Source organism: Dermacentor variabilis, chromosome 1 (genome assembly GCF_050947875.1).
Source record: "Dermacentor variabilis isolate Ectoservices chromosome 1, ASM5094787v1, whole genome shotgun sequence".
Classification (NCBI taxonomy): domain Eukaryota; kingdom Metazoa; phylum Arthropoda; class Arachnida; order Ixodida; family Ixodidae; genus Dermacentor; species Dermacentor variabilis.
This window is the reverse complement of record NC_134568.1, coordinates 14,678,485-14,692,598: the sequence shown is the minus strand read 5'-3', so window position 1 is coordinate 14,692,598 and position 14,114 is coordinate 14,678,485. Positions and strand designations below refer to the sequence as shown.

At 46.3% G+C, this 14,114-nt stretch overlaps 1 long non-coding RNA gene across 1 annotated transcript in view; it reads right to left on the bottom strand.

The window, feature by feature from the left end:
- LOC142575545 (uncharacterized) overlaps positions 1-14,114 on the bottom strand; it is a 44,239-nt gene that overhangs the window by 17,626 nt on the left and 12,499 nt on the right. The window lies entirely within an intron of this gene.

Here is a 14,114-nt window from a genome sequence, read left to right as displayed (position 1 = left end):
GTAATTATAAACTGTGTACGCAAGCATATGGCGCGAAATCCAGTGTGTTTGGGAACACTTACCATTCACGGCCGCAGTCCCAACGAACGCCGTTTCTCAAGCGACGTACGCAGAGGTAAAGCGCGAAGATGTCTGGCCGACTAAGGCATGTGACTGCGTGACGTGGCTTGTAAATTCCACAACCATGACGTATCATGAACAACGTGGTGGGCCTCGTGGAAGCTTCTGAGAACTGATGCCTCCCACACCGGTTGGTGTTTACGAAAACGTGCCCATTATCTAATATACAACATTTCAGAGGGGGACTGATGTTTCAAAAGTTACGCAGACATCAGTGTCCCGCCTTGCTTGTTGATGTTGAAGCTACTACGTGAAGACGGCAAACGAAATACCGAGGACCATGTAATACCGTTACGCTGTGGGAAAATGTTCTTGTTCCTTACAACGTTAAGGTAGTGGCGCTATTTCGTTGTTGAATTTGAAGATCTTATTTTGTTTCTTTAATTAAAGACAGAGTAGTTGATTGGTATCACACGAAGCCGTATGTCGGTTCAATAAAAATGATGATATAACTTGTCACTGCTTCGTTCATCCACTGCATGGAATCACAACTTTCTCACTTTTATGTTGTGTGAAACACGGACAGATAAGGCTCATAATTATGTCGGTTTCAGTCATCAGAGGAGGGACGCCGGAAAACACGAAAATTCGAGCCCAATGTTACAAGGGACTGCGTTTTCTAAAAATTATTTTCCTCAGAGTCTATTCATATTTCTTATAATCCATGCCGCCGACTGGCGTATCTTGTGTCAGCGGGTCACTACTTCGTGGGACCACTGACAAAGAGCAAGAAAAAGAAATAATATTGAAAACAATCTTTACACCATCCGTCAGCCGGTGGTTCCAATATGCGTAGAATTAATGTTATTTTAGGCCTGCTGCGGCACATCTGTGGAAGGTTAATAGAAAACAAAAAGTGGTGTTTCTGCCGTTATGAAGGAATTTCGGTGTTTGCTGAAGCATTAAAATGTTCATGATGAAGGTTTAACAGCGCGAACATGTGACCAGGACAGGAAGAGTTGGCGACACAATCGGACACTGTACAAACAACGCCTGTTTCTGCCGTCTATGGTCCTTTTCTGCTCTAGCTTTCAAACGTTCGCCATGATCCAGAACCAACAAGCCCGCCAACAAGCCGTGACGAAATCGAAATGCTTTCTTTTCGAACAATGACACTTTAAAATTCGGGTGAGCTCACAGTTGATGTGGTCGTATGCGCGCCCGCCGATAGGTGGTCAAAGAACATTATGTATATTCCAACCAGTCTGCATGCATTACCTAGGCATATCAGCTGTTAAGACGAAGATCAAGAAGAAGCATAACAAGGAGCACATATCGATAAGTCGCTCTTCACAAACTTTCTCGGCATGAAATGTCAGGATGCCCCTTGCTCGATTTTCTTCTTTTTTTAACATCCACCGTTGACGGTCAGCTCATCTTAGTGACAACGTGAGCGGAACGCCGCTCTTCCAACGGGAATTCAGGTGCCGCTTCGCTGCTACAGACGCCGGCTTTCTCGCTCAATGGGCCATTCGATGCTTTCGAATCAATGCCATTGTAATTGAACCGTTACATTATACCGGCCCTGCTCTCCGAGAAACAATACTTTACATAGCACTTCCTCAATTTCAGTTGCACACGGACATTCGGGTAGGATGGCATGCTTCACGACGCGAGTATCGTAGCTTGGCCGACGCAAGCGAATCGGTGAAGAGGTAACGCCGAGAAGACACCGCATCGGGTCTACGAGGCTAGCAAAATCAGTTTCTGTAAGGGCCGAAGAAAGCTAAATATGCAAAACGACGAGGATAAAGAAAAAACATATACACAGCACAGATAGATGGAAGAATACGACATAGAAAGCGGAGTGTGTGTACTACGTGGTCTTTCCCATGTCATAATTCTTCAATGCACACAAAGACCACAATATCTTGTCTTTGTTTCCTGTGGGTCGCGAAAGCCAGTTACCATATTCAACAGTTTTGTCACCATCTGTCTGTCGCCTCTACATAACTTTTCTTTTTTGCAAGAATACGCTATTGGATTAGCTCATTCATGGTCGCTAAGTTGCAGCGCACGAATGCATGACAATAGGTGAAGCGCGGCGTTTTATTTATGTTTGTCTTTCTCAATGTCCTGCATTCGTGCGATGCAATTTAGGAATCATTTTTGGCCTGCCTAAACTTGCGCTCACATTAAGTAGTTACCCGCAATGTTAGAATCATTATCTCTTGATCATTGTATCTTTCTTTTAAGGATTGGCCGAAAAAAATTTGTTGGTGCGACGTCTTCGGAAACCATTCCGGTGGCACTCTAATCCATTTCGCACTCTTAAGAGCATTTAAAAGTGAAAAAAGTGCCAATAGATCTTTCACTTACATCTGTAAAGGTATAATGATGTGAATATAAACAAACGCACCTATAAGGGTATAAATTGGTTTGCAGTTGTAGTTCCTGGCTGGGTCGTAGTTTGCGTCAGGGGTGCTATAACGTAAAGCTATGCCAACGTGTTTCTATTCCATTTCTACAATCAGCCCTCCATCGTCATCATCTTTAGCCTGGTTCCGCCCACTGCAGGGCAAAGGCCTCTCCTATACTTCCCCAACTACCCCGGTCATGTACTAATTGTGGCCATGTCGCCCCTGCAAACTTCTTAATCTCATCCGCCCACCTAACCTGCCGCCCCCTGCTACGCTTCCCGTCCCTTGCAATCCAGTCCGTAACCCTTAATGACCATCGGTTATCTTCCCTCCTCATTACATGTACTGTCCATGCCCCCCCCCCCTCCCCGCCATTTCTTTTTCTTGATTTCAACTAAGGTGTCGTTAACTCGAGTTTGTTCCCTCACCCAATCGGCTCTTTTCTTATCCATTAACGTTACACATATCATTCCTCTTTCCATAGCTCGTTGCGTTGTCCTCAAATTAAGTAGAGCCCTTTTCGTAAGCCTCCAGGTTTCTGCCCCGTACGTGAGTACTGTTAAGACACAGCTGTTATACACTTTTCTCTTGAGGGATAATGGCAACCTGCTGTTCATGATGTGAGAATGCCTGCCAAACGCACCCCAGCCCATTCTCATTCTTCTGATTATTTCAGTCTCATGATCCGGATCCCCGGTCACTGCCTGCCCTAAGTAGATGTATTGCCTTACTACTTCCAGTGCCTCGCTACCTATCGTAAACTGCTGTTCTCTTTCGAGACTGTTAAACATTAGTTTTCTGCAGATTAATTTTTAGACCCACCCTTCTGCTTTGCCTCTCCAGGTCAGTGAGCATGCATTGCAATTGGTCCCCTGAGTTACTAAGCAAGGCAATATCATCAGCGAATCGCAAGTTACTAAGGTATTCTCGATTAACTGTTATCCTGAATTCTTCCCAATCCAGGTCTCTGAATACCTCCTGTAAACACGCTGTGAATAGCATTAGAGAGAACGTATCTCCCTGCCTGACGCCTTTGTTTATTGGGGTTTTGTTGCTTTCTTTATGGAGGACTACGGTGGCTGTGGAGCCGCTATAGATATCTTTCAGTATTTATACATATGGCTGGTCCACACCCTGATTCCGTAATGCCTCCATGACTGCTGAGGTTTCGACAGAATCAAACGCTTCCTCGTAATCAATGAAAGCTATATATAAGGGTTGGTTATATTCCGCACATTTCGCTATCACCTGATTGATAGTGTGAATATGGCCTATTGTTGAGTAGCCTTTACTGCATCCTGCCTGGTCCTTTGATTGGCAGAAGTCTAAGGTGTTCCTGATTCTATTTGCGATTACCTTAGTAAATATTTTGTAGGCAACGGACAGTAAGCTGATCGGTCTATAATTTTTCAAGTCCTTGGCGTCCCCTTTCTTATGGATTAGGATTATGGATTAGGATTATGGCCCTCCATTATTGGTCAAGAATTTTCGGACCAGCCCCGCTTCATATCTCTGTCATGCGTCGTCACGAAAACCGCCAAATGACGTGTGCACACTGATTGTGCATGATTAGACCGAACAAAAGAAAAATAATTCCGATTCTACACCTTTCTTTGCCATTAATCATCGGCTATATTGGCCAAAAGTTCTCGAGCGGCGCCCACTTCTCTTTTCTGTCAGGCGACGTCATAAAACTGCGGAAGCTCACCACCTCAAAGTGACTTGTACGCATTAAAGATATAATAATGTGCAGAACAAAAGTGAGTTTTTTTCGCAATAGCCGGACATTGCCCTTTGCAAAAGGAATATATGATGCCATCGTGCCGCTCGCTCGGACATCGGCTACTCGGAGTTGCCAGGAAGCATGAATTTATGTTCGTATAATAAACCTTTTTGCATAGCAGTGCAACGTCGTCGAGCCCTTCCGGCACGTTTACGTTCTGACGACTCTTCTTCGCTTAGGATCCGTTTTAGCAGCATTTTTATCCTTCCGTTGCACGCAGCCGTGATTTTAGACCAGCCACCGCAAGCTAAGCAAGAGGAAGCAGGCAAATCGCACTAAAATCGCACAAGTTGACACCGCCCTCCTCATCAGGTTATCTACTTTCACTAAGCTGGCTCGGTCCCGCCGAAACCTTTTCCACTTCTGCTGCCTCTCCTCAGCCAATTGTATAAGAAAAACCTGTAAAGATAGGCAATGCTATGCGCTTTGAAAGCAAACAAAAGTGACCTCCTATAAACAAGGAAAGCCTTTGATTGGTCGATTCAAACAACACTGCGGGACATCGACCGATGCTTGCGTCGGCAGTTACGTAAATTTGAGATGTGGAGATTAGAGTAGAAACAGAGGGGAATTGTTTTACATTATATGGCCCCAGAACACGTCCTTCAACCTTAGTACTTATTTGCAGTCACTGGTAGAAAATATGAAGGATTTCATCTAGCTATAGGAAATAGGAAGACTTCTATTCATCAACGGAAAAAGAAGTGCAATTTGTTTTTCCCGACAAATATGAGTGCTTCCTACTATAAAACTAGAACCATTAGGGGACCTTGAACAGAATATTGTGATATTTCTGATTTCAATGAGCACTTTCCCATTTATTTGGTCGCTGACTACGAATGCTTTCCTGCCTCAATATCGTATTACGCGGACTTTTCAACCCAGAAACTGCAAGAACGAACATGTTTAAATTTAACGCTTTTACGAGGTATTTTGTCAGAGGCTCTTCAGAAGACGTACCATTTCTGGGTTATCCATTGGCTTTCCAGCGCCCACGTTGTCATCCATCCTCATTGCTCATTTGTGCGCTGCCACAAGTTTGAGCAGTTACATTGAATTACGGAACGTTACATGTAAAAACCAGTATCTTATCGTGAGACATGCCGTAGCGCGGCATTTCGGATTAATTTGCACTACCTAGAGCTATTTAGCGTATACCCAATGCAAGGTCCACGAGCGCTTTTGACTTCCGCCCCATCGGAATGCGGCCGCCGCGGCGCGTATCGCGCCCGCAACATCGCGCTCAGCAGTGCAATTCGCAAACCCACTGAGCTACCGCGGCGGGTTGCTACACGTTTTCAAGGATGCACCAAGTCGCCCAGCCCTCGGTTCTCCTGCTCCTCGGCCCTCCACTAGCTCCTTAATTGTATATTATTTTTTCTAAAGAACTGCATCATAATGGCCGTTTTTTCCCTTTACATATATAGATAGGATGCTTAAAATACAGAAATATGGCTACAAATATGAGTACTGTGGAAATCTTTACTCAAATAAAAAGTCGCAGTTTCGCCCGATAAGCGAAGCACAGATTGCGACAGCAAATTATTAGATAGCTGTACATAGTAACGATAGTAACTCGTGAACATTCGCTGACTAACTAAATTAATAAGCATGCATGTCACGCACGCGCGCACAGGCAAACATAAGCACATCTCACTTGATCACATGTTCCTCACATCTTCCACATCTCACTCGAGCATGTCCTCCTCACGCACATTTCACGCTGGTGTGAGGAAGTGCCGCAGCAGCAGTGAGCGGATTGACCTTCGTGCTGCCTCTCACTTCAACGCGAACTTAGCGGCCAGAACACAGCACATCACGAGGCCATCGCGCCCCTAGAATATGTACCCATCGAATATCGCTTGCAAGGTATAGGCTCGCGCGGCCGCGCTCAGCCGCGCCACACGTAACAGTCGTCGGGGCGCGCGATGGAAGACGGCGCGCTTCCTCCTCGCCTTCGTCTCTTGCGCGAGCGAGATCTAGTTAGCATCCTGGGCTCCCCATCGCACGCTTTCAGTCGCACTCACAGCAAACGGCGCGTGGCCACGATGTTATCGCACTTGGACTTTGTGGAACATCACGGTGACGCCGATGGCGACGACCGTGGCGGAAATGCGCGTGGAGCGTCCGCATAACTGCTATTGCAATGAAAGCGAAACTGACAGAATGTCTACCAATATATTTGCCAAATAAAAGCAATTACGGCACAAACCGTTCTCGATGATTATCTAAGTATATGCAAAACGTTTCTGTCCTTCACGTGGCGCAAAGCCCCAAGGAACTGACGCCCTCCCGGTGTAACGCTCGCTCGAGGACCGTCACATTCGCGGGCTGCAACACTTTCACGACGTATGATCGGAACCAGAGGCGGTCACAGACGCTACATGCCGCACCAAATTAGCCTCTGACAAAGGTATTTTGAAAGTACGCGTCAGCGTCCCGAAAGTGCTTGTCCTGCAATTGGCGCTGCTTGTTCTCTGCGGCCTGTTCAGCGGCCGTTCGCTTGGCGTGCCGCTGTATTTCGGCCGCACGTCGCTTCTTTCTCATCCTCCCTGTGGCAAGCTCCTGCCTCGCCGCGTCGGTACGCATCGCATACTCTTGCGCTCCTCGTCCGCTCGGTACTTTTGAAGGTGCATTGTTGTAGCTGCAAGTAGAGGCCTACACGTAACATTGCTTAGCTAGCGCAACCGAGCCATGTCTGCTTGTGGCACGCACACGCGCACAGGCGAGTGAAGCAAGCAGGCACGAAGGTAGTAGCGGCGGCCAAGCGGTCGCGTAGGAGAGCACGCGCGTGGGCGTGGAGCAAGGAAGGGCCGAGCATTAGCGGCCAGCGAGGGGGCGCTTGGAGTGAGCGCGCATCGGCGACCAACTGTGTGACCTTGCACGGCCTCGTGCGTGACCTCGGATCCGACCAGGCAAAGAAATGCTTCGCATTTACAAACACTGTTCGATGTCTCCTGACTTGATAGGGTCGTCATAAGCCAAAAGGAGGCGATCACTCATGACGAGCTGAAGTCGTTGAGATCACCTAAGGATCTGGATTATTATGGGGTTGAGATTTATCGAATGAGGAATACACAGTGCGCTCGACGTTCATGGCTCACCCTTAAAATTTCCGAGGAGAGCATTGCGATGTCTATTAGAAATCGTACATACGCCAGTCGTAACTTGGCTTTCCCGCGGGTCTCGCAATATACCGTGACGCTACGAGCCAAGTGCATAGTTTGAGTCTGCCACATTAAACAATGTATTGATTAATGCTTTGTCGTGCATTCCAGATTAAATAATGTCGAGGCGGCTTTTCACTGGTGCACGGATGGTGAGGAGAGGTGCGGGAAAAGTGAAAACTAAAAGAAAAGAAAGAAAAACGAAAAGGATAAAGCGCTGTCTGCTTGAGCATATATATCCGCCGGCACGTATTTCCCCCCGCATTGGTCATCCCCTTCAAGTTGCACGGCCTCGTACGCGCACTGCTACATTCGCATCTTCATTCTTTCCGCACTCAGCCCCGGTCTGGAACGGCCGTCCACACGACATCGCCGCAATCACCTGTACATCTAAATTTCTGAATTGTATAGCTACTGTATTTAACAGCGAATAATTTATGTTCATTACGTGTTTTCTTTGATTATTATATGCTTTTTACATGTAACCCACCCCTTATGTAACACCCCCAACCCCGGGGGCATTTAAGGTAATAAAGTGAAGTAAAGTGAAAGCTCCAACGTCCAGCAACTCCTCTTACTTGAAAAAAAAAAATCCTGCCGTCTCGCCACCGTTAGATAACTGCATAATTCTACGTCCGGCGTTCAGAGCACTTTCGCAACGTTCTCGAGGAAACATCGCTCACCTATACGGTCGAGTGCGTTGCAGCGAAATTTGATCAGTGGACGCCATGCAACTGGTTCCAAGACGTGCGAAAATGCTCGCCTACACAGGTCTTCTATATTTACCGCCCTATTTACCTCTGCTATATAAGCTTCCAATGGAATTAACATGCTCAGCCCGTTCGCTTCTCGTACGTGTACTTACAGTTTCATCGGGGCTTTCGCTTCGACTCTCTTCAGTTGAAAAACTTTTTCACGAACTACTTCGTTCATGCTCATCAACATTACTCTGGGGCACAAAGTCGAGTTAAGCGGACAAGCAAACAAAAGCATTCATCGGCATTCCCAAGGTCCACCGCGAATTGAAACGACGCAATTTGTTTCTCCCAAGCATTTTAACCCAGAAAAAAAAAAAGCTGACTACCATAATAAAGGGCGATTTGACTCATATTTACGGGTTTATAACACAAGCATCAACCCGTATAAAACCCGTTACTTGTCTTTCTGTGCTTCTGCTTCTGCACCCCATCTGATCCGTCACAGTTTATAGAGCAAGAAGGGGTTACTATAGTTGCAAAATGCTTGACAGGCGGCCTTCTCACACTCTCAATAGCAACGGCAGCGAATCGACAAGTTCTACGTGTTTGTGAGCCTGCGGGGCACACAAACATTTTCGCATACTTTGTTACGTTTTGAGAGTACAGTCTACACGAGCAGAAAACGAACACATGCAATTTCAGTATATCATGAAGCGATATATCACACATAGTACATGACTTGGGTAACTGAAGCAGAACGTAGGGGGCTGGGTTTCCTTCGTTATCGACCTGCACTGGCAAGCGGCTAAAGCGTGTCGACGCCATTAGTGTTTTCGGGTGAGGTGTGTATACGGAGGAACACAAACAGGCAACTAATATGGAGTACATGTTCGCGCGCTAAAATGCCGCTGAAAGCCACGCTGTGGACCGAGCTCTGCTCGCTGGGCCACGTATACAGTGAGGCGGTGCGAGGCCCCGCGAATGGCTCGAAAAATAAAGCTAGACAGGAGCCATCGCACCCAATACCCGAGCCCGGATATCGTTGACGTCTTAAAAGCCTTCCGAGGAAAGTGCTGCAGGTGTCTTACCTCTGGAGTGCTCCGGTGTGAGTCGTTATGTTTTTTCTTTCTTTTTTATTTTCTTTTGTCATTCACCGTGATGAAGAACAGAGGAAGGCGCGACCTGGGTACCGGGATCAATTGAATAATGTAGTCTGGTCCATTTTTTTTTTTTTTTTGCCTTCCTGAGTCATCGATCGCACTGGAAAGGTAAGTGACGATGTGTTGTGTTTTCTCTTTTCTTTAAAAACGTAAAGTGGCACTCGCTAATTTTGTCGTCCACACTTTGCTCCGAGGGAAATAAAAAGAGAAAAATGGGTGGGGGCAGGGAAGAGGGTTACACGAAAAAGACTCGCACTGAACGGGGTGCGAGCTGCAGCAAAAGGAGTAAATTGAATGAACAAAAGCAACCAGTAAGAGAATGAAAAATATATGTGTATATGAACACCATCGAGGCCAGAAAGTCCGCCGCCGAGACAGAAACGGGGGCAGGACAACAGAGAGCAGCGGCAGGCGATAAGGCACGGAAAACTGGACTCTCGCTGATACTCGGAATGATGACGAAGAAAAAAGAACACCCACTTGGATAGGAAGGGAGGGAGGACGACGAAGCGCAGCAGCTGACACACAGGCGCGTCGTCTCTCGCTGCGCGAGTGGTTTGGGTCGCTGCAAGGGCAGGTGACAGCTGGAAAAGAAATGGTGCTCACGGGCTCGTACTCTCCTTTCCCGGGCCATTAGTGCGTGCCGCGGACGCGGCGAGTATTATGGCGCGTGTCATACGCGACGTGTGTGTGTGTGTGTGTGTGTGTGTGTGTGTGTGTGTGTGTGTGTGTGTGTGTGTGTGTGTGTGTGTTCGGCGAACGCGCGTGTGGACCACGTTTGGGAACGAGGACAAATTTATCCCTTTCTGATGCCTTTGCTTAGTGTTCTCCTGCGCACACTCCTCGTTTTTTTTTTCCTCTCCTTTTTTTTTTTTACACCAGCGTAACATTGTGGGAGATCCCTCCTATAACTGTTGCGTCTCCGAACTTGGTCAGCGTGCCTTGCCGCGTCGAAGGCCAGTGACCAGATGATGTGGATGCATTCTGGCGACGTAGGAAAGAGAAATCAACTCACGACGGATGGCATCACACCCTTTTTCAGTTGAGATGGAGGAGAAACGGATCTTTCTTTTAAAAGAAAAGAGCTAATGTTTTCTTCAGAGTGCAGAGCTTTGCGCAATCTTGGGGAAAATGGTGGCTCGCGCAGAGAGACGAGTCAACATTAAGACAGACATCTAAAAGGCTGCACCTCAGTAGCATCTCTGACAAGGCGCATAAGATTTACTGTTATGATGACATGATGCATACCACACCTGATACATTTATATGTATATGTTTACTTTGTTATTGCCACCAGAAGACGCGAGGAATCAATTTCGTGATTCAAAAGAGCCGTATGTCTCGCGTATAAATAAAAATGCTGCAAAAGATTGTAAGAATTGTCTGCTAATACGGAAGCATTCTTTGGCTGGGCTGTTACTTCGCTTTTGCTTGCTTATGTTGCTAGCTTATATATGTCTACCCGTCGCTTTCTCCGAAGACAAAGAATGCTCAGGCAATTCTCAGAATGTCTGTACCATTTGTATATCCAGCGTCACCCTATAACGGAATTTCCGAGTCCCTTCTGGACACCTCCTTTCCTCTTCTTGCTCTTGATTATCTCCTAGTTCCTGTCGCTGTACTCGTTCTTCCATCTGTCGAATACGGTATTCCCGTTGTCGTTCAGCCTTCCTATGCCGCTTCTCTGTTTCCCCAAGCTTATATTTCTTTTTTTTTCCTTTTTTTGCAATTGCAAGAACTCGTCTCGGCACATCCGACGTATACCTCTTCAAGGGGATCGTATAAGCTGAGCCTACACGCTACAACATCGCGTTTTTTTTTTTTTTTTGCCAAATCACATCTACCCGTCAGTCGTTATAATTTTATACTTCTTCATTGCATGAAATGACTACCTCGAGGTGACGGCGACGCAACCACTTTTGTTTTATCAATTCTAAAGCTATCAATCACCAACACTTACATTATTGTAATTGTAAAGTATTGTGACCTCCACCAAAATCTTACACGAATGAAGGATTAGGACTGGAGACTATTTACAAAGTATATTTACAACGGATAACTGCACCGCTGGCCACTTCAGCCGACAGCTCGAGAGCCAGAGAGCGTTCGTCGTCTTCGTCGGGGCGCCCGCGTGCATTGTCCACAAGAATCATGCAGTATGCATGTATCAATATTTATCTTAAGTTCACCAAGTACGTACTTATTTCCCAGTTACGGGAGGTTACACGGGAATGACACGGTTTCCACGGTGTACTCGCCAAAGAATGCATGCGCATTAATAGCATGATTTCTTTCCGATATTTATGAGTTATAATACTCGTAAACAAGCGCCGCAAAACCATTAAAAGATGCGCAATGAAAATGAAGTCTGTCAGTCCTGTATTATCCCGTTCTTGAAGTACGTATGAACTGTCCAAACAAACAGAGCTTTTTGTATCGTTGGATTGTGCGACCATGCTTTTTTTTTCTCTTTTTTTTTCAGCGTGCCTCTGTGTACATGAATATGCGCCAATGTGCAATATACAGTAAACTCTAAAAATCACGAAGTCATGGGGACCAGACATCGATTTCATTATAAGAGGTATTTCGTTAAAGGCTGAAAGGTTATTTGCGAGGTGTAATAATGTGGAATGTACTTCCGGCACAAATTCAAACTCGAGCAAGCCGCACACTACCCCAATGTGTCAACTACTTCAATGTGCTTTTCCATTTGCAGGATCACCGATAACAGCGGCTTAATTAAGATTTTAAAACGAGCACTTGGCACTACTCCATGCTTAGAAAACTGGTACAGAACGATTACACGTCGCACTTACACGTAATTACGCGTAGCAGGTGTTCTGAATAGATATTTCCTGTTAGCGTTCCAGTTTCTGCGCGTGGTACACTCCAACCGCGCAGGAGCTCGCTAAACGAAAACTGAAACAAAGCTGCACACGATAGTACTGCCATTGTACGGTGGCGAAATTCTGCTGAAACCCAAAAACAGCTGACTTACCTGTCGGTTATCATTACCACGTGATACATTTAGTTCCGAGGAGCTGCCAACACGTCGCGAAGACACTTTCGTAGCGTTTTTTTTTTTTCCCTTCTGCAGGTTGGCCCGCAGAAACAAAAATGGTCGTCGTGTATGCTGCACCCCGTGGACTCTTGCGGATTTTTCGCCTAACACTTTGTACTAAGCGGAGCGCGATGGTAGCGAAATTTGGAATAATTCGGCATAAAATATATGCATGGAGGTAGGGACCGCAAACAAACTTTGAATAATGCGATAGCGTTATAACGAGGTTTTACTGTATAAGTAAATATAACTCGGATTCTTCTTTTATGAAAATTTCTGTTTGCCACAGTGTCGTACTTGTATTTCTCATGCGTAGCCAGCGTCACCCCGGCTATTGCCGTCCAAGTGCGGACGTGCTACGATGGTTCGCTTTTAGTGCGGCCTGCATGATGTCTATCATTATGCAAGTTGTCGCTTTGGGGCGTTCAGTTTAATGGCCACATCAATAGATGAAACAGCTTGTTAATTTCAGCTACTCGCTACTCGCGTTAGATCTGGAGCAGAGAAATTCGATGCGACACTACAACTCAGCGCCGCGGATTAAGAATATTGCTCTAGCACTTGAAGCAATTGAGTAACAGCTGAAATCTTGCGTCATCGTGTGTCACGGATAAAATTACGAACGGGCGCAGCGCAGGTATTTGAAGACACATCAATTAATGGCGAACCCGGACACGCAATGTACCAACTATTAATCTTAAACGAAACAGGTTGTGAGGTGGCATATAAGAATGCGAGAATGTTAGTACTGTAGAACGTGAGTGATTGATTTCTTGTCAGGGAGCGCAGTTTTATTCCACCCAGCACATCAAGAAATATTTACTCTGGGATATTCTTTTGTTGAAGAATGACCAAGCAGGATGCGGTACCAGAAAACTCGCCAGTAGCTCATCGCGGGTTCCTTCCTTTTTCGTGCTATAAGGAAGCTTTTATTTTATTCACACGACAGCGTTAAGAGCCCCGCGTCACAGTAAATCCGGCGTCGACGTCCCGCGTCGGCGTCCAGCGTCAAACGTCGTCTCGGCAAAAAGGTTTTCGAACCAGCCATGCCAGGCCGTCCATATGGCGCAAGGAAGTTGCTGAAATAATTGAATTTCTCAATCTAAAATATGCAGATAAATCGTAAAGTACGACTTACACAAAACCTACAGACATGATCAGGTTGGATTGTAATTTGAATATACGAGAAAACATTATACTGTTACTCGAAAACTCCAACTCCTTTTCCAGCGTTTCTACCATGCACAGACAGGTCACGGCGTCCGCCATTTGCGCGCGTTGGCGCGCGAATATCTCGGAGGCCACTCAGCGGCGCACCCGTTTCCTAGAAACACTTCGAGATGGCGCTCTGCTCCACCGCATCGTAACCGCATCGCGGCCCACGCAAGAGGTCGCGTTTCTACCAGAAAGCCCGCCTTCGTGCATAGCGTTAGCCGCGAGCGTTTCCCGGTAAATATTACGGCTACATACGCTGCCGCTGCCGGGAAGCGTGAGAAGCAGTCAGGAACCTTTTAATGCTATCGCGTTCCACTCTTAAAGGCGAAGCTTAAGCGTACTCCAAAGTTTTTCAGGTTTATTGTTTCTCCGACAACGGAAGCGATGGTTCGGTAATAAAAGCGAAGAAAGCCTGGCACAGGTCTCAAAACTCTTCTGTACAGTTCCAACTGGGCTTGGACAAATGCACAATGTAATGGAAGTGATAAGTGCCCAGGGCAAGGTAATGTAAGGCAGAAATGGGTTAATTTTCGCGATTCGCAAGCCGCTC